Source organism: Ranitomeya variabilis, chromosome 2 (assembly GCF_051348905.1).
Source record: "Ranitomeya variabilis isolate aRanVar5 chromosome 2, aRanVar5.hap1, whole genome shotgun sequence".
Classification (NCBI taxonomy): domain Eukaryota; kingdom Metazoa; phylum Chordata; class Amphibia; order Anura; family Dendrobatidae; genus Ranitomeya; species Ranitomeya variabilis.
Window position 1 is genome coordinate 426559801 of NC_135233.1, and position 22150 is coordinate 426581950.

Consider the following 22150-nt stretch of genomic DNA (forward strand, 5'->3'; position numbering starts at 1 on the left):
TTCCGTGCAGCCCCCCACTGCATCACCACTGATATAGCGGATGATGCAAGGCGGCAGAAGCTCTCCACCCCCTCCCTGACTATGGCGACGGTGGATTGAGCACCGGCCCACCGCATCTACCGTGATTACACTGCGGGGGCCGAGGCGCTGGGGGGGTCCTGGTCCCCGGGGTATGGAAGGTCCGCACCTCTACAGGGCTAAAGCCCGGGTCTGTGGGTGGTCCGCAGCGCGCATTTGTCATGAAGGAGCGCTCCTCAGGATGGCACTAATATCGGTCGCGACGCCGCAGGCCGCAACCGCAAGGTTCTCAAATTTAGTCCCCGGCTTTTCCCGTCATACAGGCCGGAGTCCTTGCCCACGCCCACCGGCAATTACCGCCGCCCATCCTTTCCAGCGCTTCTCGTTCCATGAGACGCGCTCTCACAGATCTCGGCGGCCATCTTGGGACACCCAGCGCTGATCCTGCAGCGCTGATCCAGCCCTCCTAATCTCCGGACCCGGGTCACAACCGATATAGAGCCTTCAGGATATATATTGCGGACCTCCCCTGGGGACTCAAGACACAGGACCTGGGTAAGCTGCAGATACATGGCTTAACCCTTCCCCTGCTAGTAAGCGCTCTCCTCAAGGCTACTATGTCTCAAGGCCTCACAAAAAGTTTGGGAAAACCCACACTGTATTTTTCGCTGCATGTACCTCTTGTAAGGTATCATTACCCCGGGGTCAAAATACTGCATTATGCACAGCTTGTGAACCGGTGACTGCTCAGGAACCACCTATTACTGACACTGAACCTAGTGATCCAACAATGAAGAAAAGAAAATCTGCACCGCTGCTTGTCATAAACCCATAGATTCCATATCACCATATACTGTAGCTGTATTTTCAATGCCTCAAACAACTATTTGGGCCATCTCGGGTGCTACATCCATAAACAAAAACATAGTCCAATGTTGAAGAAAAAAATGATGTGCACTCACCGGTCCTGTGAATTAGTTTCTTTTATTTGGACATTTGGCAGTTACAGACAGGGAGAAACGTGTAGGTAAAAGGACGACAGCTGTTTCACACAAATGTGCTTCTACAGGTCCCAATGACTAAAGTGGGGAGGTTGGATTTATAATTAACCCAAAACGTGTAACCTCCCCCTTGCTTGCGTCATCGGTGCAATAAAGCTCCTTTTTTCAAAACGTGAATAACAAACAAATATCTATGTTACATATATTTATAAAAACGTGATGCTTAGAAAAACATGAATAGCACAAAACAACTCAAAACAAACGATTTTAGGGAATTCAGACACACCGCTTGATGGGAACCTTATATATAGAAAGACCGACATGTCTATTCTCTCATTCAGGCCAATTGGCCCTGTTGCGCATGTGCGCAATATCCATCTCGCTTCTCGTCTCAGAAGTAGCTGATTCAGGTTCCCTCCTTGCTGCGGTGGATTCACCCTTTCAATGCCTGCAAAACGGAGCGTATGAATATTACCTGCATGACATTGTCTTACGTGGTTCACTAGGCGAGGAACCCCCTTTTCCTGTGCGTACGGAATTGAAATGTTCTCTTATTCGAACAAAGAGGGGGCGAATGGTTTTTCCTATATAATAGAAGCCACATGGGCAAAATATTACATATACCACGTATGTTGTTTTGCAAGACATAAATTCTCGAACTGTGTGATTGATGGGCCCAATTTTTATAGTGTTACCCATTAAATGGTAGGGACAAAAGTTACACTGCCCGCACTTGAAATTTCCCTTCGGATTACTTCTGTCTAACCAATTTGTATGGTCATTATGAATATGATTGCGGACCAGCAAATCCTTTATGTTTTTACCCCGCCGACTGGCAAATAATGGACCCTTTGCGACTCTATCTGTTAGATCAAGATCTTTACCTAGTATATGCCAATTTTTTCTAATTATAGATCTGATATACGTGTCCATGGGGCCGAACCTAAAACTGAACACATTGTTTTTCTTTTGTTGTTTTTTTCTCTAGTTTTTTTTTTAGAAAAATCTTCTGTTTCCGCCCTTTCTAGGGCTGCATTCAACAAGGGACGTGGGTAACCTTCAATATTGGACTGAACCTAGTGAGCCTGGTCCCCCTGAGTGGGCTTCCTCCCTTACCCAGTCTATGGCATCCCTAGCAAAAGCATTAGAATCGTTCCGAGACCCTTCCTCTAACCAGGGCACTCTTACGGACGACGCTTCCGTTCCTCAAAACCCCTCGCACTCTAGGGGTCGTACCTTGCCAAGGGGCTCTCGCCCTTCCAGAAAAAGGACTCATGCCATATCCCCAGACCATCACCGGGATTCAGGTTCTGAGAGCTCCATTTCTCGCTCCCCTTCCATTGGGGATAGCAGAGCACTTGTTTCAGAGGACGATTCTGACACATCCCTAGATCAGGAATTTCATCATGATCAGGAGACTCTCGACTCTGAGTCAGTAAATAAGGCTTTGAAACTTGAGGAGGAACCTTTATCTAAAACGGATCATGCTGTGTCCTTTAAGAGGACTAAGCGATCTCACAAGGTATTCGCTACTCATCCTGAATTTAAGGAAATTGTTGAATCTCAGGATCCGTCCCGATAAACGATTCACAGGGCAGAAGCCCATGGAATCAAAATATCCCTTTGCCTAGGATCTAAGAAAGGATTGGTCTCAATCTCCCCCGGTAGATCCTCCGGTATCATGCCTGGCTACTAAATCTATTTTATCCTCTTCGGAGGGCGACTCTATTAAAAATCCAACCGATCGTCAGATTGACAATATGGCGCGTTCAGCCTTTGAAGCCTCGGCAGCCGCACTATTCCCATTTTTTGCTGCTACGTGGGTGGCTAAGGCTATGACCCACTGGGCTGAGGTCATGTCTGCAGCAGTGCTGGATACCGATCTCCCCCCCAAGATAGCCGACCTCGCTCCTCAGATTGCCAGAGATTTTGTCGTTACCGCGTCCCTGGATATTGCTAACTGTGCTTCTCAAGCAGCAGAAAACACCATCACCATCCAGAGGTCTTTATGGCTCAGAGACTGGCGTGCGGATTCGACTTCCAAAAAGTCATTGACTTCTCTTCCATATCAGGGCGGTCGCTTTTTTGGCGAAAAGCTTGACCAATTAATTTCCGACGCCACTGGAGGGAAGAGTAAATTTCTTCCACAACAGTGATCCTTTCGGCCCTTTCAGAATCAGCAACAACAGACCCGGTCCAGATTCTTTCGCTTCAACTCAAATTGGTCCTCTACCTCCACATCCTCCGGACCCAGCCGGGCACAACGTAGGGCTAGAGGTCCTCAAACCTCTTACAAACCTTCCCCCTGTTGGAGAGGCAGGCCTAGGCAGTCAGGGTCCAGACCGGGCAGGTCTCCCACACAATGACTCCCTGCGGTATCCAGAGGATACCCTCAAAGTAGGCGACCGCCTGCTTTCCTTCAGCGACGCGTTGCTCTCGTTCGTTCACGACGAATGGGTCCGCGACCTAGTGTCCTCCGGATACAAGATAGAATTCTCCTCTCTTCCACCAAATCGCTTTTTCCCGTCTTCTCCTCCCAGGGCAAAAGCATCACAGTTCTTCCAGGCCATAAGCTCTCTAAAAGAAGACAGGGTTATTATTTCGGTTCCTCAAAGCGAAAGGTTTCATGGTTTTTATTCAAACCTGTTCATTGTTCCAAAGAAGGACGGTACAGTACGGCCCATACTGGACCTAAAACTGCTGAACAAGTTCGTCAGGGTACGACGGTTCCGAATGGAATCACTTCGTTCTGTCATCGCCTCCATGGAAAATGACGAGTTCCTCGCGTCCATTGACATCCAGGACGCGTACCTCCACATTCCCATTTTACCTTCTCACCAAAGGTTTCTTCGCTTCGCAGTTCAGGAAGATCATTTTCAGTTTGCTGCTCTGCCCTTCGGCCTCGCCACCGCTCCCAGGGTATTCACCAAGGTCATGTCGGCTGCCGTGGCCATCTTCCATACCCGAGGTGTGGTGGTGCTACCGTATCTCGTCGATATCCTCATCAAAGGCCCCTCTTTCCGCTTCTGCAAGGAGGCCGTGACCATCACAATAGATACTCTTTCTCGCCTGGGTTGGAAGATAAACTTCAAAAAATCTTCCCCAATACCGGCTAAGCGAATTTCCTTTCTAGGAATGATATTGGACTCATCACAGGGGTTGGTACTTCTTCCCCCGAAAAAGATCTCAGTCTTACAGCGGGAAGCTCAGAAGCTCTCCCATCCTCATTCTCACTCTCTACGTTTCAGTATGAGAGTTCTCGGCAGGATGGTAGCAGCTATGGAGGCGGTCCCATTGGCTCAACTACACCTCCGCCCCTTACAACATGCTCTCCTGGCTGTGTGGGACAGAAACCCGTTATCTCTCGATTGTCGTTTCCTTCTTCTCCAGCGAGTCAGACAGTCTCTCAGGTGGTGGACCCTGAAGTCCTCCCTGAATCAAGGGAAGTCCTTTCTCCCAGTACATTGGCTAGTTGTGACAACAGATGCCAGTCTTCTGGCCTGGGGAGCAGTGTTCCACAATCACACTGCTCAGGGCCGCTGGTCTCTTCAGGAATCTCGCCTGCCCATCAACATCCTGGAAATTCGGGCAATCAGGTTGGCTCTTCTTCAATTCCATCCCTTCCTGACGAGTCGTCCCATCAGGATTCAGTCCGACAATGCAGTGGCATACATCAACCGACAAGGGGGAACACGCAGCAAGGCAGCCATGTCCGAGGTAGGCCACATCCTTCGTTGGGCCAAGGAAAACCGCTCAATGATATCAGCGGTTCACATCCCGGGAGTGGAAAATTGGGAGGCAGATTTCCTCAGCCGCCAAGGTCTCGACTCCGGAGAGTGGTCTCTCCACCCGGAGATCTTCCACCAGGTCTGCTGTCGTTGGGGAACCCCGGACGTGGATCTGATGGCCTCACGGCTAAATTCCAAGGTTCCCAATTTCATAGCTCGGTCTCACAATCCGACAGCCATCGGGGCAGATGCACTCATTCACTCGTGACATCAGTTCCAGCTTCCGTACATATTTCCCCCGCTTCCCTTACTGCCGAGAGGCATCAAGATCAGAGTGGAAGGGATACCAGTAATCCTCATTGCGCCAGATTAACCGCGCAGGGCCTGGTACGCCGAACTAGTTCAACTAGTCGCCGATGTCACTTGGCGAATACCGAATCGCACAGACCTGTTGTCCCAGGGCTCCATTTACCACCAGAACTCCAAGGCCCTGTGTTTGACAGCATGGCCGTTGAGTCCTAGGTGCTGACACAGGCAGGCTTCTCTCAGAAAGTCATTTCTACCATGATCAGTGCTAGAAAGCCTACGTCTATGCGTATACAGTTATATGAAAAAGTTTGGGCACCCCTATTAATCTTAAGCTTAATGTTTTATAAAAATAGTTTGTTTGTTTTTGCAACAGCTATTTCAGTTTCATATATCTAATAACTGTTGGACACAGTAATGTTTCTGCCCTGAAATGAGGTTTATTGTACTAACAGAAAATGTGCAATCTGCATTCAAACAAAATTTGACAGGTGCATAAGGATGGGCACCTCACCAGAAAAGTGACATTAATATTTAGTAGATCCTCCTTTTGCAAAAATAACAGCCTCTAGTCGCTTCCTGTAGCTTTTAATGAGTTCCTGGATCCTGGATGAAGCTATTTTTGACCATTCCTCTTTCCAAATAATTCCAGTTCAGTTAAGTTTGATGGTCGCCGAGCATGGTTAGCCCTCTTCAAATGATCCCACAGATGTTCAATGATATTCAGGTCTGGGGACTGGGATGGCCATTCCAGAACAGTGTAATTGTTCCTCTGCATGAATGCTTGAGTAGATTTGGAGCGGTGTTTTGGATCATTGTCTTGCTGAAAGATCCATCCCCTGCGTAACTTCAACTTTGTCACTGATTCATGGACATTATTGTTAAGAATCTGCTGATACTGAGAGGAATCCATGCGTCCCTTAACTTTAACAAGATTCCCGGTGCCGGCATTGGCCACACAGCCCCAAAGCATGATGGAACCTCCACCAAATTTTACTGTGGGTAGAAAGTGTTTTTCTTGGAATGCTGTGTTTTTTGCCGCCATGCATAACACCTTTTTGTATGACCAAACAACTCAATCTTGATGTCATCAGTCCACAGGACCTTCTTCCAAAAAGAAATTGGCTTCTCCAAATGTGCTTTTGCATACCTCAGCCGACTCTGTTTGTGGCGTGCTTGCAGAAACGGCTTCTTTCGCATCACTCTCCCATACAGCTTCTCCTTGTGCAAAGTGCGTTGTATAGTTGACCGATGCACAGTGACACCATCTGCAGCAAGTTGATGCTGCAGCTCTCTGGAGGTGGTCTGAGGATTGTCCTTGACTGATCTCGCCATTCTTCTTCTCTGCCTTTCTGATGTTTTTCTTGGCCTGCCACTTCTGGCCTTAACAAGAACTGCACCTGTGTTCTTCCATTTCCTTACTATGTTCCTCACAGTGAAAATTGACAGGTTAAATCTCTTAGACAGCTTTTTGTATCCTTCCCCTGAACAACTATGTTGAATAATCTTTGTTTTCAGATCATTTGACAGTTGTTTTGAGGAGCCCATGATGCTACTCTTAAGAGGAGATTCAAACCGGAGAACAACTTGCAAGTGGCCACTTTAAGTAGCTTTTCTCATGAGTGCATGCACCTGGCTATGAAGTTCAAAGCTCAATGAGGTTACAAAACAAAAAAAAAATGCTTTAGTAAGTCAGTAAAAAGTAGGTAGGAGGATTTAAAACAAGAAAATGATAAGGGTGCCCATACTTACACTATGTTCCAAATTATTATGCAAATGACATTTTTCTCTGATTTTCCTAAATGGTTGGTGCAAATGACAGTCAGTCTAATATAAGTAATCACCCGTTAGAGGATACATCGAATTTTATTGAATAAACCTCAAAATGATAACAGTATAATCTCCTAAATGAATAAAAACTTAAAATGCACTTTTCAAAATTATTAGGCACAGTAGAATTTCTAAACATTTGATATGTTTTAAAGAACTGAAAATGCTCATTTGTGGAATTTGCAGCATTAGGAGGTCGCATTCACTGAACAGAAAGCTATTTAACTCCAAAACATCCTAACAGGCCAAGTTACATGTTACCATAGGAACCCTTCTTTGATATCACCTTCACAATTCCTGCATCCATTGAGTTTCTGCTTGTATTTCTTTGCATGAAGTCAGAATAGCCTCCCAGAGCTGCTGTTTAGATGTGAACTGCCTCCCACCCTCATAGATCTTTTGCTTGATGATACTCCAAAGGTTCTCTATAGCAGGGGTGTCAAACTGCATTCCTCAAGGGCTGCAAACAGGTCATGTTTTCAGGATTTCCTTGTATTGCACAGGTGATCATTTAATCACCTGCACAGAATGATTCCAGCACCTTGTGCAATGAGAAGGAAATCTTGAAAACATGCATGGTTTGAGGCCCTCGAGGAATGCAGTTTGACACCCCTGCTCTATAGGGTTGAGGTCAGGGGAAGATGGTGGCCACACCATGAGTTTATCTCCTTTTATGCCCATAGCAGCCAATGCCTCAGAGGTTTTCTTTGCAGCATGAGATGGGGCATTATCATGCATGAAGATGATTTTGCTCTTGAAGGCACATTTCTGCTTTTTATACCATGGAGGAAAGTTGTCAGTCAGAAACTCTATATACTTTGCAGAGGTCATTTTCACACCTTCAGGAACCTTAAAGGGCCCCACCAGCTGTTTTTCCATGATTCCGGCCCAAAACATGACTCCTCCACCTCCTTGCTGTTGTTGCAGCCTTGTTGGGACATGGTGGCCATACACCAACCATCCACTACTCCATTCATTTGGACCATCCAGGGTTGCTCAACACTTATCAGTAAACAAGAATGTTTGGAAATTAGTCTTCATGTATGTGTGGGCCCAATGCAACCATTTCTGCTTGTGAACACTGTTTAAGGGTGGCCCAATAGTAGGTTTATGCACCACAGCAAGCCTTTGAAGGAGCCTACACCTTGAGGTTCGAGGGACTCCAGAGGCACCAGCAGCTTCAAATATCTGTTTGCTGCTTTGTAATGGCTTTTTAGCAGCTGCTCTCTTAATCCGATGAACTTGCCTGGCAGAAATCTTCCTCATTATGCCTTTATCAGCACAAACGCATCTGTGCTCAGATACAGCCACAAATCTCTTAACAGTACGATGATCACGCTTAAGTTTTTGGGAAATTTCTAATGTTTTCATCCCTTCACCAAGGCATTGCACTATTTGATGCTTTTCAGCAGCAGAGAGATCCTTTTTCTTTCCCATGTTACTTGAAAACTGTGACCTGCTTAATAATGTGGAACATCATTTATAAGTAGTTTTCCTTTAATTAGAATCACCTGGAAAACTAATTATCCCATGTGTTTAAGATTGATTTCAGTGATCCATTGAGCCCTGAGACACAATACCATCCACGAGTTTATTTGAAAAACAAAACAATTAAATCTTTATCACACTTAACCCCTTCACCCCCAAGGGTGGTTTGCACATTAATGACCGGGCCAATTTTTACATTTCTGACCACTGTCTCTTTATGAAGTTATAACTCCGGAACGCTTCAATGGATCTTAGCGATTCTGAGACTGTTTTCTTGTAACATATTGTTCTTCATGATAGTGGTAAAGTTTCTTCGATATAACTTGTGTTTATTTGTGAAAAAAACTGAAATTTGGCGAAAATTTTGAAAATTTCGCAATTTTCCAACTTTGAATTTTTATTCTGTTAAACCAGAGAGTTATGTGACACAAAATAGTTAATAAATAACATTTCCCACATGACTACTTTACATCAGCACAATTTTGGAAACAAAATTTTTTTTTTCTAGGAAGTTATAAGGGTTAAAATTTGAATAGCAATTTCTCATTTTTACAACAAAATTTACAAAACCATTTTTTTTAGGGACCACCTCACATTTGAAGTCATTTTGAGGGGTCTATATGGCAGAAAATACCCAAAAGTGACACCATTCTGAAAACTGCACCCCTCAAGGTGCCCAAAATCACATTCAAGAAGTTTATTAACCCTTCAGGTGTTTCACAGCAGCATAAGCAACACGGAAGGAAAAAATGAACATTTTACTTTTTAGTCTCAAAAATGATCTTTCAGCAATAATTTTTTAAATTTCCCAAGGGTAAAAAGAGAAAATGGACCTTAAAAGTTGTTGTCCAATTTGTCCTGAGTACGCTGATACCCCACATGTGAGGGGGAACCACTTTTTGGGCGCACGGCAGGGCTCAGAAGGAAAGGAGCGTCGTTTGACATTTTCAAGCTAAAATTGGCTGGAATTGAGATCAGACGCCATGACGCGTTTGGCAAGCCCCTGATGTGCCTAAACAGTGGAAACCCCCCACAAGTGACCCCATTTTGGAAACTAGACCCCCTAAGGAACTTATCTAGAGGTGTCGTGAGCACTTTTATCCCCCAAGTGCTTCACGAAAGTTTATAACGCCCGGGTGTGAAAATAAAAAATCTTTTTTTTTCTATAAACATGATCGTTTAGTCCCCAATTTTTTATTTTCTCAAGGGTAACAGGAGAAATTGGACCCCAAAAGTTGTTGTCCAATTTGTCCTAAGTACGCTGATACCCCATATGTGGGGGGGAACCACTGTTTGGGCGCATGGCAGGGCTCTGAAGGAAAGGAGCGCCCTTTGACATTTTCAAGCTAAAATTGGCTGGAATTGAGATCGGACGCCATGTCGTGTTTGGCGAGCCCCTGATGTGCCTAAACAGTGGAAACCCCCCACAAGTGACCCCATTTTGGAAACTAGACCCCCTAAGGAACTTATCTAGATGTGTCATGAGCACTTTTATCACCCAAGTGCTACACGAAAGTTTATAACGCCCGGGTGTGAAAATAAAAAATCCTATTTTTTCTACAAACATGATCGTTTAGTCCCCAATTTTTTATTTTCTCAAGGGTAATAGGAGAAATTGGAACCCAAAAGTTGTTGTCCAATTTGTCCTGAGTGCGCTGGTACCCCATTTGTGGGAGAAAACTACTGTTTGGGCACACTTTGGGGCTCAGAAAGGAAGTAGTGACGTTTTGGAATGCAGACTTTGATGGAATTGTCTGCGGGCATCATGTTCCATTTGGTGAGCCCCTGATGTGCCTAAACAGTAGAAACTCCCCACAAGTGACCCCATTTTGGAAACTTGACCCCCTAAGGAACTTATCTAGGTGTGTGGTGAGAATTGTGAACCTTCAAGTGCTTCACTAAAGTTTATGACGCCCGGCGTGAAAATAAAAAATTCTATTTTTTCCCCACAAAAATGATCTTTCAGTCCCCAATTTTTTATTTTCCCAAGGGTAACAGGAGAAATTGGAACCCAAAAGTTGTTGTCCAATTTGTCCTGAATACGCTGGCACCCCATTTGTGGGAGAAAACTACTGTTTGGGCACACTTCGGGGCTCGGAAGGGAAGTAGTGACGTTTTGGAATGCAGACTTTGATGGAATTGTCTGCGGGCATCATGTTCCATTTGGTGAGCCCCTGATGTGCCTAGACAGTAGAAACGCCCCACAAGTGACCCCATTTTGGAAACTTGACCCCCTAAGGAACTTATCTAGGTGTGTGGTGAGAATTTTGAACCTTCAAGTGCTTCACTAAAGTTTATGACGCCCGGCGTGAAAATAAAAAATTCTATTTTTTCCCCACAAAAATGATCTTTCAGTCCCCAATTTTTTGTTTTCCCAAGGGTAACAAGAGAAATTGGACCCCAAAAGTTGCTGTCCAATTTGTTCTGAGTACGCTGGTACCCCATATGTGGGAAAAAACTGTTTGGGCACTTCGGGACTCAGAAGGGAAGCAGTGACGATTTGGAATGCAGACTTTGATGGACTGGTCTGAGGGCGTCATGTTCCGTTTGCAGAGCCCCTGATGTGCCTAAACAGTAAAAAAAAAACACAAGTGACATCATTTTGGACCTAGACCCCCAAGGAACTTACTTAGATGTGCCCCCTCTTTGGAACTAATCTACTGTTTCCTGTAAAGTAAATTAGTAGTGCATGGAGGTGTGGTACAATTTGAAGCAGTCCTTCATACACAGGCCAGGTTTGTCGGGGCAGGTGTTGCATTGATAGATGGTGTCCTTGCGTACTCCTCGTTTGTAGCACACTCGGCACCTTTTTTGCGGCTTACCTTTTCTATCAGTTGGCGGGACCACCCCCGGAAAATGCTGACCTGGTACAATACGAGCACCCTCAGTTCTGGAAGTACTGGGGCCCGCTCCTTCCCTCGTGCCAAACATCAGGGCCTTAACCACTACTTCCTGGAACTGAAGGTACGACGTATCGGTGTGGCGTGCACATTGTGACAGCAGGAAAGCGTTGAGCATTGCCATTTGTACGATGTACACGGACAGCTTTTTGTACCACACCTTGGCCTTCCTCAAAGCACTGTACGGTTGGAGGAGTTGATCGGAGAGATCAACGCCCCCCATGTTTTTGTTGTACCCCAGTACACAGTCCGGTTTGCAGACCTGTGTAGAGGTACCCCGTACACTGCTGAGGGCACTGCCATCACCGTGTATGGTGGTCAAGAGAAGGACATCCCTCTTGTCCTTGTACTTGACCACCAGCAGGTTGCCGCTACATTGGGCTTTGCTCTCACCTTTTCTGAGCATCTGCCCAAGTAGCGTCTTCGGGAGGCCTCTCTGATTTTTGCGGACAGTACCGCAGGCTGCGGTACCTCGCGCAGAGAGAGATTTGTAGAGTGGGATGCTGGAATAAAAGTTATCTGTGTAGAGGTGATAACCTTTATCCAGCAGTGGGTGCACCAAATCCCACACAATTTTCCCACTCACTCCCAGGACCGGCCGAACTTTGAACAGACGGTCAAAATTGGGGTCATCTCGTGCGGGACACCGTGCATTATCGTTGTAATGCAGAAACTTATGGATGGCCTCAAAACGCGTCCGAACCATGACCATTCGGAACACTGGAGTGTTATATAAAATATCTACACTCCAGTATTGCCGAATTTCTGGCTTCTTCACGATCCCCATGTGGAGGACCAGGCCCCAAAACTGCATCATTTCAACTGCGTCTACAGGAGACCAGTTGGAAAATGATGAACCGGGGTTTTGCTCCAAAAATTGCCGAGCATATAAATTAGTTTGCTCCACCATGAGGTTAATAAAATCCTCAGAGAAAAAGACTTTAAAAAAGTCTATTTCTGTGAGGTCGGTGGTGTCAAACTTGATTCCTGATTCTGCCACAAAATCGGGAATCAGTGGCTCGTAGTTTTCGGGGGGCGAGGTCCATATGGGGTCCGAAGAGGGGCGCGCTGGTTCATCTTCAGGAGTGGGCGCTGCCTCATCTTCTCTCCTGGGGCGTCTGCGTGGCGGTTCCGCAGGACCCGAGGAGGAAGATGAGGAGGAGGAGGAGGAAGAGGATGAAGAATCTGAAGAGTAAAGGAATGTGGGATCCTCTCCCTCGCTATCCGTGTCGGAGGCAAGGAAAGAATATGCCTCCTCCGCTGAATAGCGCTGCTGGGACGAACGGGACATTTTTTTTGTGAGTATGGTGCTTGGGTGTAATTTATTGGTAACTATGTGTACGTGTGGGGGGGAGGATAGTGTTTGGTGCAAACTATTCTGAAAAGAAAAAGCTAAAGAAAAAAAAACAAATAGGGAAAAAAATACCTGTGAAAGGAAAAGTCTAAAACAGCAGGCCCTCGCTCTGATAAGTGAACTGCGTCACTTATCAAAGTTCGGCAGCTGCTGGGTGTGTGAACGGGGATGTGAAAAAAAAAATGGCAGGCACGAGAGCTCTGATAAGTGAACCGCGTCACTTATCAAAGTTCGGCGGCGGCGGCTGGGTGCGCGGACGGGGATGTGGGAAAAAAGAAAAAAAGAAACGAAAGGCACGGGTTCAGACGCAGCAGCGGGGTGTGCGCAAGGGGATGTGAAAAAAAAAAACAAAACCAAAGGCACGGGTTCAGACGCAGCGGCGGGGTGTGCGCAAGGGGATGTGAAAAAAAAAAAAGAAACGAAAGGCACGGGTTCAGACGCAGCGGCGGGGTGCGCGGACGGGGATGTGGAGAAGAAAAGTGAGCACGAGTGTTGATCGGTGAACTGCGTCACCAATCAACGCTCGGCGGCTGCTAAATTTGGGCACGGACGGACGCGGCGCAAAGTGGGGGTGGGGGGGAAGGGGGGGATGGAGGGGGGGGGTTAGAAAGATCGGGCCGGGATCGGGGATGAACACTTACGTTTGTAGTCTCGCTTCTTTCTTCTGTCTTCTTTCTTCTCTCTTCTTTCTTTTTTTTTTTTTTTAGCAAGAATTATGGTGTCACAGGCTGTGGCACCACAAGTCTCAGCACAGGAGGGGGATCTCGCAGCGTGACCGCTCTGCAGGAACCCTCAACAAGTGTGAGGATTCCTGCAGAGCAGTCAGACAGGTCAGGGGCAGGTGAGACAGGTCACAGTGCGGTCACACCGCTGCTGTGACCTGTGATTGGTGGGATCGATGATCACATCGATCCCACCAATCAGAGGAGGCCCTGGTGACGCCGGTGTTGCTAGGCACCAGCCTATGATCAGAGCTCACAGCTCCGATCATAGGCAGGTCACCGGCAGGTCACCATCAGGGCACAGCGCGGGCACACCGCTGCTGTGCCCTCTGATTGGCAGAGGATCCGGAGGTGGCAGGGAGATGAGGCAGGGCTCTGGCTGCATTGCATTTATATTCAAGCAGGGCACAGCGCGGTAACACCGCCGCTGTGCCCTGTGATTGGCGCGATCAATGTGATCGTCGATCGCGCCAATCCGGTGGGTCTGTGCCCTGATTGACGCGATCGACGATCACATCGATCGCGCCAATCAGCTGCAGGATCTGCCAATCTGATTGGCTGAAACAATGAGAAAGGCTGTGATTGGCTGTTCAGAATTAAACAGCCAATCGCAGCGATCGGGGGGGGGCACCATACCCCAAGATGCCGAGGCCATCTTCCCTAAGGTAAGATGGCGTCGGAATTTTAATGCGATCACCGCGACTTAAGTCGCGGTGTCGCATTAAAGGGCATGATGTACTATCCCGTCGGTGGTCATACGGGCCCACCCCACCTCGACGGGATAGTACGTCAGATGTCAGAAAGGGGTTAAATCCAATTTGCATAAGAATTTGGAACACAGTGTATGCACCTGTCAAATTTTGTTTGAATGCAGATTGCACATTTTCTGTTACAATAAACCTCATTTCAAGGCAGAAACATTACTGTGTCCAACAGTTATTAGATATATGAAACTGAAACAGCTGTTGCAAAAAAAACAATTTTTATAAAACATTAAGCTTAAGATTAATAGGGGTGCCCAAACTTTTTCATATAACTGTATATCATCGCATTTGGAAGACCTTCTTTTTATGGTGCCAGGTGTTGTGAATTCTGTTTGTGGGCTCCCTCTGGTGGCTACTGGTGGTACTGGTTGACTTCTGTCTTTTATCTCCTGTGCACCTGTTCCCATCAGGAAATGGGAGTCTCCTATATAGTCTGGCTTCTCAGTCATTTACTTGCCGGCTATCAATGTTACCAGAGCTCCTCTGTTACTTGCTACCTGCTCCAAGTCTGCTGATTCAGATAAGTGGATCATCTGTACCTTTTGTGAAAGTTTTGTCCAGCGTCCATTTGGATCAGTTGTACCTTTTGTCCAGCGTGCATTTATATGAATCTTGCTGCTGGAAGCTCTAGTGAACTGAAATGACCACTCCGGTGTCATGAGTTGATACCGGAGTTTAAAGTCATTTCAGGATGGTATTTTGTAGGGTTTTGAGTTGACCGCGAAGTCCACTTTTGTATTTTCTGCTATCTAGTTAGTGGGCCTCTCTTTGCTGAATCTGTATTCATCCTGCGTATGTGTTTTCCTCTTAACTAACCGTCATTATATGTTGGGGGCTACTATCACTTTGGGGTTTTCTCTGGAGGCAAGCCAGGTCTGTGTTTCCTCTATTAGGGGTAGCTAGATCTCCGGCTGGTGCGAGACGTCTAGGGATAATACGCAGGTACGTTCCCCGGCCACTGGTAGTTGTGCGTGAGGTTCAGCATCGCGGTCAGCTTAGATTCCATCTTCCTAGAGCTAGTCCTGTTTTTGCCTATGTCCCTGCCATTGGGAACCATGACAGTATAGCCGGCCTAACTGTGTTAAAAGTATTGGCTGAAGAAGGAGAGAAAAGAAGTTTCTGACACCTTTTTTTTTTTTTTTTACTCTGAAGTCTGTCTAGCCATAATTGCTGTCTGCTGCTTTTCCCTCCTCTTAATCCCTGAATGGCTCAGATCTCAGCTGCTGAGAAATGGATATCCAGAGTTTAGCTTCAAATCTGAATAATCTCGCTTCTAAGGTTCAAAATATACAAGACTTTGTCATACATGCTCCTATGTCTGAACCTAAAATTCCTATACCAGAGTTTTTTTCTGGAGATAGATCTCGTTTTTTGAATTTTAAGCACAATTGTAAATTGTATCTTTCTCTGAGATCTTACTCCGCTGGAGACCCCGCTCAGCAGGTTAAGATTGTTATTTCCTTGCTGCGGGGTGACCCCCAGAATTGGGCATTTGCATTGGCGCCAGGGGACCCTGCGCTGCTCAATGTGGATGCGTTTTTTCTGGCGCTGGGGTTGCTCTATGAGGAACCTAATTTGGAGATTCAGGCTGAAAAAGCCTTGATAGCCCTCTCTCAAGGGCATGATGAAGCTGAGATATATTGTCAAAAATTTCGAAAATGGTCTGTGCTTACTCAGTGGAATGAGTGCGCCCTGGCGGCGAATTTCAGAGAGGGTCTCTCTGACGCCGTTAAAGATGTCATGGTGGGGTTTCCTACGCCCACAGGTCTGAATGAGTCCATGACAATGGCTATTCAGATTGACCGGCGTTTACGGGAGCGCAAATCTGTGCACCATTTGGCGGTGTCTTCTGAGCAGGCACCGGAGAATATGCAATGTGATCGAATTCTGTCCAGAAGTGAACGGCAGAATTATAGGCGTAAAAATGGGTTGTGCTTCTATTGTGGCGATTCTGCTCATGTTATATCAGCATGCTCTAAACGCACAAGAAGGGTTGATAAGTCTTTTGCAGTTAGCACTTTGCAGTCTAAGTTTATTTTATCTGTGACTTTGATTTGTTCATTATCATCTATTACCGTGAATGCTTATGTGGACTCTGGCGCCGCCCTGAGTCTTATGGATTGGTCCTTTGCCAGGCGATGTGGGTTTAGTCTAGAGTCTCTGGAAGTCCCTATCCCTTTGAAGGGTATTGATTCTACGCCATTGGCTAGGAATAAACCTCAATACTGGACACAAGTGACTATGTGTATGACTCCAGACCATCAGGAGGTGATTCGATTCCTTGTGTTGCATAATTTGCATGATGTCTTAGTGCTTGGATTGCCATGGCTACAAACTCATAATCCAGTTCTTGACTGGAAGACAATGTCCGTATTAAGCTGGGGATGTCAGGGGGCTCATGGGGAAGTACCTTTGGTTTCCATTGCTTCATCTACTCCCTCTGAGGTCCCGGCATTTTTGTCTGACTACGGTGATGTTTTTGCTGAGCCTAAACTTAGTTCGCTCCCTCCTCACAGGGATTGCGATTGTGCTATAGATTTGATTCCTGGCAGCAAATTTCCTAAAGGTCGTCTGTTCAATCTGTCTGTACCAGAGCATGCTGCTATGCGAGAGTATATTAAGGAGTCCTTGGAAAAGGGACATATCCGTCCATCCTCATCCCCTTTAGGAGCGGGTTTTTTTTTCGTGGGTAAAAAAGATGGTTCCCTGAGGCCTTGTATTGATTATCGGCTGTTGAATAAGATTACAGTCAAATATCAGTATCCTTTGCCACTGTTGACTGATTTGTTTGCTCGTATTAAGGGGGCAAGATGGTTTTCTAAGATTGACCTTCGGGGTGCGTATAATTTGGTGCGGATTAAGCAGGGAGATGAGTGGAAAACTGCATTTAATACGCCCGAGGGCCATTTTGAGTATCTGGTGATGCCTTTTGGTCTTTCTAATGCCCCTTCAGTTTTTCAGTCCTTTATGCACAATATTTTCCGTGAATATCTGGATAAATTTATGATTGTGTATTTGGATGATATTTTGATTTTTTCTGATGACTGGGAGTCGCATGTTCAACAGGTCAGGAAGGTTTTTCAGGTTTTGCGGGCCAATTTTTTGTTTGTGAAGGGTTCAAAGTGTATTTTTGGGGTTCAGAAGATCTCTTTTTTGGGGTACATTTTTTCCCCTTCTTCTATTGAGATGGATCCTGTCAAGGTTCGGGCTATTTGTGATTGGACGCAACCTACTTCCCTTAAGAGTCTTCAAAAATTCTTGGGTTTTGCTAATTTCTATCGTCGATTTATAACTGGTTTTTCAAGTGTTGTTAAGCCTCTAACGGATTTGACTAAGAAGGGTGCTGATGTTGCCAATTGGTCCTCGGCGGCTGTGGAGGCCTTTCGGGAGCTTAAGCGCTGCTTCTCTTCTGCCCCTGTGTTGCGCCAGCCTGATGTTTCACTTCCTTTTCAGGTCGAAGTTGATGCTTCCGAGATCGGAGCGGGGGCGGTTTTGTCGCAGAGAAGTTCCGATTGCTCGGTGATGAGACCATGTGCGTTCTTTTCTCGAAAATTTTCGCCCGCCGAGCGAAATTATGATGTTGGTAATCGGGAGCTCTTGGCTATGAAATGGGCCTTTGAGGAGTGGCGTCATTGGCTTGAGGGTGCTAGGCATCAGGTGGTGGTCTTGACTGATCACAAGAATCTGATTTACCTTGAGTCTGCCAGGCGTCTGAATCCTAGACAGGCGCGCTGGTCGTTGTTTTTCTCCCGGTTTAATTTCGTGGTCTCATATCTACCAGGTTCAAAAAATGTGAAGGCGGATGCCCTTTCTAGGAGTTTTGAGCCTGACTCCCCTGATGATTCTGAGCCTACGGGTATCCTTAAGGATGGGGTGATATTGTCTGCTGTCTCTCCAGACTTGCGACGTGCTTTGCAGGAGTTTCAAGCGGATAGGCCTGATCGTTGTCCGCCTGGGAGACTGTTTGTTCCAGATGAGTGGACCACTAGAGTCATCTTGGAAGTTCATTCTTCTGTGTTGGCAGGTCACCCTGGAATCTTTGGTACCAGAGATTTGGTGGCCAGGTCCTTCTGGTGGCCTTCCCTGTCTCGGGATGTGCGGACTTTTGTACAGTCTTGTGATGTTTGTGCTCGGGCCAAGCCTTGTTGTTCTCGGGCTAGTGGATTGTTGTTGCCCTTGCCTATTCCGAAGAGGCCTTGGACGCACATCTCTATGGACTTTATTTCGGATCTTCCGGTTTCTCAGAAAATGACCGTCATCTGGGTGGTGTGTGACCGTTTTTCTAAAATGGTTCATTTGGTACCCTTGCCCAAGTTGCCTTCTTCATCTGAGTTGGTTCCTCTATTTTTTCAGAATATGGTGCGTTTACATGGTATCCCGGAAAACATCGTTTCTGACAGGGGATCCCAATTTGTGTCTAGATTTTGGCGGGCGTTCTGTGCCAGGATGGGCATTGATTTGTCTTTTTCGTCTGCATTCCACCCTCAGACGAATGGCCAAACAGAGCGAACTAATCAGACCTTAGAGACTTATTTGAGGTGTTTTGTGTCTGCTGATCAGGATGATTGGGTCGCCTTTTTGCCGTTGGCAGAATTTGCCCTTAATAATCGGCCTAGTTCTGCCACTCTGGTTTCTCCTTTCTTTTGCAATTCGGGGTTTCACCCTCGTTTTTCATCTGGCCAGGTGGAATCTTCGGATTGCCCTGGAGTGGACACGATGGTGGATAGACTGCACCGGATTTGGAGTCATGTGGTGGACAACTTGAAGTTGTCCCAGGAGAAGACTCAGCGGTTTGCTAATCGTCATCGTCGTGCTGGTAATCGTCTTCGCGTTGGGGACTTGGTGTGGTTATCTTCTCGTTTTGTCCCTATGAAGGTTTCTTCTCCTAAGTTTAAACCTCGGTTCATAGGTCCTTATAAGATTTTGGAGATTCTTAATCCTGTATCGTTTCGTTTGGACCTACCAACAGCTTTCACTATTCATAATGTCTTCCATCGGTCTTTGTTGCGGAGGTACGAGGTACCGGTTGTTCCTTCTGTTGAGCCTCCTGCTCCTGTGCTGGTGCAGGGTGAATTGGAGTATGTTGTGGAGAAGATTTTGGACTCTCGCATTTCCAGACGGAGACTTCAATATTTGGTTAAATGGAAGGGATACGGTCAGGAGGATAATTCTTGGGTGACTGCCTCTGATGTTCATGCCTCTGATTTGGTTCGCGCCTTTCATCGGGCTCATCCAGATCGCCCTGGTGGTTCTCATGAGGGTTCGGTGCCCCCTCCTCAAGGGGGGGGTACTGTTGTGAATTCTGTTTGTGGGCTCCCTCTGGTGGCTACCGGTGGTACTGGTTGACTTCTGTCTTTTATCTCCTGTGCACCTGTTCCCATCAGGAAATGGGAGTCTCCTATATAGTCTGGCTTCTCAGTCATTTACTTGCCGGCTATCAATGTTACCAGAGCTCCTCTGTTACTTGCTACCTGCTCCAAGTCTGCTGATTCAGATAAGTGGATCATCTGTACCTTTTGTGAAAGTTTTGTCCAGCGTCCATTTGGATCAGTTGTACCTTTTGTCCAGCGTGCATTTATATGAATCTTGCTGCTGGAAGCTCTAGTGAACTGAAATGACCACTCCGGTGTCATGAGTTGATACCGGAGTTTAAAGTCATTTCAGGATGGTATTTTGTAGGGTTTTGAGTTGACCGCGAAGTCCACTTTTGTATTTTCTGCTATCTAGTTAGTGGGCCTCTCTTTGCTGAATCTGTATTCATCCTGCGTATGTGTTTTCCTCTTAACTAACCGTCATTATATGTTGGGGGCTACTATCACTTTGGGGTTTTCTCTGGAGGCAAGCCAGGTCTGTGTTTCCTCTATTAGGGGTAGCTAGATCTCCGGCTGGTGCGAGACGTCTAGGGATAAAACGCAGGTACGTTCCCCGGCCACTGGTAGTTGTGCGTGAGGTTCAGCATCGCGGTCAGCTTAGATTCCATCTTCCTAGAGCTAGTCCTGTTTTTGCCTATGTCCCTGCCATTGGGAACCATGACAGCCAGGACCGTGGACGCTCTCCTCTTGAATTTTCTGTTCCTTCCATCCTCGAATTCCTTCAGTCGTGTTTGGACTTAGAGTCTCCCATGTGGTGCCGCCCTATAAGATGCCATTGGAACCATGGAGCCTTAATTTGGTCCTCTGAGTCTTGCAGGAGGCTCATTTCGAACCTCTGCAGGACGTTTCCCTGTCTTTTCTGTCATGGAAAGTTGCCTTCCTGGTTGCGGTCACGTCCATCCGACGAGTCTCGGAACTGGCGGCTTTGTCTTGCCAAGTTCCTTTCCTCATTTTTCATCAGGATAAGGTGGTTTTGAGAACATCCCCGTCTTTTCTACCGAAAGTTGTCTCATCTTTCCACCTCAATGAGGAAATTGTCTTGCCTTCACTTTGCCCAGCGCCAGTACACTGCACACACTGGACTTGGTGAGAGCCCTTAGGAAATACGTCTCGAGGACGGCATCTTTCTGCAGGTCAGATGCCCTGTTTGTGCTCCCGGAAGGGTCAAGGAAAGGTCTAGCTGCTTCCAAAGCTACGATAGCCAGGTGGATTCGCTCAGCTATCCAGGACTCCTACCGAGTTAGAGGTCACTCCGTCCCAGCAGGGATTAAGGCTCATTCTACTCGGTCAGTGGGTGCGTCTTGGGCCATCCAGCACCAGGCGTCGGCAGCACAAGTCTGCAGAGCTGCGACTTGGTCCAGCCTGCATACGTTTACAAAACATTATCATGTCCATTCTCAGGCCTCGGCAGATGCATCCGTCCGCAGAAGAATTTTGCAGGCAGCAGTGCCGCATCTGTAACTTGTGGGTACAAGGAGCAATTGCAGTGCATTGTTTCCCACCCAGGGACTGCTTTAGGACGTCCCATGGTCCTGTGTCCCCCAATGAGGCGTAGGAGAAATAGGGATTTTTGTGTACTCACCGTAAAATCCTTTTCTCCGAGCCACTCATTGGGGGACACAGCACCCACCCTGTTAGCCTATTGGCTTTAGTTTTCTTCTGTGTTGACTTGGTTTTGACATAGTTCATTCTCGTTAATTGTTAAGCTTCTACTGCTTTGTTACCGAACTGGTTCACTTAGAGCCAGCAGGAGTGTGTATACTGCAGGGGAGGAGCTATTCTGTCTGTATTACTTAGTGTCCTCCTAGTGGCAGCAGCATAACACCCATTGTCCTGTGTCCCCCAATGAGTGGCTCGGAGAAAAGGATTTTACGGTGAGTACACAAAAATCCCTATATAGTAGATAACACAGGATCCACCATTCACAATAGGTAATGTCACAGCTCACCTCCTCCTCCTGTACTATGAATGATAACACCTCTATATACAGTAGATAACACTGGATCCACCATTCACAATAGGTGATGTCACAGCTCACCTCTTTCTCCTGTACTATGCCTGATAACACCTCTATATACAGTAAGATAACACTGGATCCACCATTCACAATAGATGATGTCAGCTCACCTCTTCCTCCTGTACTATGCCTGATAACACCTCTATATACAGCAGATAACACAGGAGGATCCACCATTCACTATAGGTGATGTCACAGCTCACCTCCTCCTCTACAATGACTGATAACGCCTCTATATACAGCGAATAACACGGGATCCACCATTCACAATAGGTGATATCACAGCTCACCTCCTCCTGTACAATGACTGATAACACCTCTATATACAGTAGATAACAGAGGATCCACCATTCACTATAGGTGATGTCACAGCTCTCCTCCTCCTCCTATACAATGACTAATGACACCTCTATATACAGTAGATAACACAGGATCCACCATTCACAATATGTGATGTCACAGCTCACCTCCTCCTCCTGTACAATGACTGATAACACCTCTATATACAGTAGATAACACAGGATCCACCATTCACAATATGTGATGTCACAGCTCACCTCCTCCTCCTCCTGTACAATGATAACACCTCTATATACAGCTGATAACACGTGAATTTTGTGAAACAGGAAGTTTGAGTCTATAAAGCCCCA